Below are 3,280 nucleotides of genomic sequence, written 5' to 3' on the forward strand. Positions count from 1 at the left end.
CAGCACTTTCGCATGATTATAGTGTGCCTATAATTGTCTTCTACTTGGTAAGTTGTTAGCAGATCTTGACTGGTATCTTAACTTTTAGTGTAAACAATATTTATTATGAAATGAAAACAATACATATCAGCATTATCCTTTTAACTTCACGTTCCACTATATAGATGATGTGCTCTCACTGAAGAGGTTTGGTGACTATGTTAAGTGTTCATGATACTCTATACGCGGGTGAAGTTGATATATTTGTTGCCAAGGTGAGGAAAATTTATAAATTAGAATTGAAATCGTCTCGTTTGTCATAGATTATGGTACTGAGATGACCGCTGTAGTCAAATTCGAGATATATGTCTAGAAATTAGGCTGGTTGGGCTGTATCTGTGGTTTCTTTAATCTCTAGTCCAGGGGGACCCAATCAGAAAAGTTTGGATTGTTGATGTGAAGAACATCATCAATATATCTGTATGTGAAATAAAATGATCTATCTTCTTTGATCTTATTGTTTTACAAGTGTCTAAAAGAACTTCGACTCATATGAAAATACGAAAAGGTCGACCAGGAGAGGTGCAGTCCATATATGAATATAATAGTCTTAGTTTAAACGACAAGTCTAGGGTTCTTGCTGACAACCTCCTAGAAAATTCTACCTCCAAATTCAACAAATTTGCTGTCAATGAAATGAAATGAGCCAAAATTTTGAAAAATATTTTGAGTAAAATACTTCAAATTTTCTGAATTTTTATTTTTGACTAAAAAAATCCGTATTTTCAACCCAAAAACGAAAAACATTGATAAAATATGTGATAATTAAATTTCCGCGTGTCTTTACTCCCGAAATCAACGAACATTTCTTTCAATTGGTTTTTTATTAATAACAATTTGAAATTGACTAATCCCAGACTTTTTATTTTCAACCTTTTTGGATGAAATCGTAATTTTTGCCACTACTTCGATGTTATATTTGAAATATAGCAGAGTTTTGCAACTTTTTAGCAAAAACACGAGACTGACTGTGAGAAAGAGGTGGTGCGATATTTGTGTTGCTAGTTTTATTTTCTAAACTGAAGACGTCACTAAAGGAGATGGGGCATATTTCCCGCCTTGAATTTGTTTTACGTCAGGCTTCTCATCTTCGTTCTCTTGAATTCGTGTACTATTAAATAAAAGTTTCTCATGAATAACAGTAACATAAGCTATATATATATATTTATTAACGGCCTCATCAAAAAAGCTTTATTGCCCAGTCTGTCACGAGCATGCCACTAGTTTCGATCACCAGACATGTCTTTATTAGCCTCTGTAAGGTGATGTCCTAGGTTCGATCTCATCAAATACATTGGACAGCAAAGATGCATTTTTCGGGCGTATGACATTTGCGCCGATTTTTTAAATTTTCGATATTTCATTTTCGCCGATTTGATTCTTTCATTAGCGCCGATTCTATATTTGCTCCTATTTCTGGGCTGCTGCACCCTTTGAAAACTGTAAGAGGACGAAAACGGTCCAGAATCGTTTCATTCGCATTATAATGAACAGTTCTATTCGCACCACCCTAACATATATGTCTTTATGGATGTCATCAAGAAAATCCAGGCCGTTACTTATGTCAAAATGAGAACTCTTGAAATGCCCGCCTCTGTACGCAAGTCGGAGAAAGAAAAGATGGACTTCGTTGTTGGCAAGTACAACAAGTTCAGAAGAGATGAAATTACAAGAAAGGAATTCATCAGTTGTGTAGCATATAAATACTCGGCAAGAACAGATGTATAATTCATTGCATTCCGTTTTTATGGATTTTAATGTTGTGCTTTTGAATGCTGTAGATAGATTTTTATTCCGTGATTTTAGTGGATGTAAACATAGTGCTTTTATCTTTTCAATTGACTTATCCTGCTCAAAATTCTACTTCCCCCCTCCCCGTGGTTAGCAAGAGACAATAGTTATATACATGTTATAATTGACAATTCATCTATTATTTACCTGTACACAATCGGCGCAAGTGAAATGCAGATCGGCGCAAATACAAAACGCCGGCATTTTTCGAGTGATTTTAATCATTTACTTGAAAACGAGTACATGGCCGTGACCCCTCTTTTTTAAAATGACATTTGACTTAATACTGTATGAAGATTATTCATTCCAATTTTTAAGAAGAAATCACCGATGATTTTTTTATTTAATTTAGATAAATATACATAAAAAATTGCCGTTTTTTTTCTAAAATCATGATTTAATAAAAATGAATTATTTCGAAAGAATTGTTACAAAAATTAAGAGTATACATATACTTTTGTAAAGAAGATATTTCAAATGTTTTTTTTTACAAAAATCCACATGTGTTTATCTTTTAGAAACAAAAACGTCAAGGATGTCTGTCCAAAGGATAGAAATGTCCAAGAACACGAAATTTTAGGTAAATGTCTTAAATTTCGACCCCATTTATCTCTAGATTTAGCACATGAAAGTATATTTTTATCACACATTAGAATTGGCTGGGTGAAAAATAGCTTGTATGCAAATTTACGTAAAAACATCACCGTGGAATCAAAACTGTATCGTATTGGTAGAAGTATGCCTTTTAAATTAAAGGGGCATTAGCTGTCAAATCCATATTTACCGATTTTACCCAAAATCTCATATTTGATTTATAACATACTAAAACGAATACCCAAATTACAAAAAGTTCAAAAAGAAACAATTAACAATGGATAGACGCGTTACAAAACAGCATTGCGTGTTTATTTTAGAGTAGACGCCATCTAAATATCCATCGAGATGTCCTCCGAATACAATACAATACAATAATACAATACAATACAATACAATACAATACAATACAATACAATACAATACAATACAATACAGTACAGTACATGATATGATATGATATGATATGATATGATATGATATGATATGATATGATATGATATGATATGATATGATATGATATGATATGATATGATATGATATGATATGATATGATATGATATGATATGATATGATATGATATAATATGATATGATAAGAATAATAGATAAATAAATAAATAAATAAATAAATAAATAAATAAATAAATAAATAAATAAATAAATAAAAGAGATTTTTTCCAACAAATATACTTCTTCTTCGTTAAATATACAATATTCCATCGACATCCGATGATTACATTCTTACATTCGTACATACTTCGGAGGATATAACAACAAAAAATATAGTGTTGTCCAGTTTTCGTTTTGATTGTAAAATAATCGGTTTCTCACTATGACTATTTTTCCCTGATCAC

This window comes from Mytilus californianus, unplaced genomic scaffold (genome assembly GCF_021869535.1).
Source record: "Mytilus californianus isolate M0D057914Y unplaced genomic scaffold, xbMytCali1.0.p SCAF_6, whole genome shotgun sequence".
Lineage (NCBI taxonomy): Eukaryota > Metazoa > Mollusca > Bivalvia > Mytilida > Mytilidae > Mytilus > Mytilus californianus.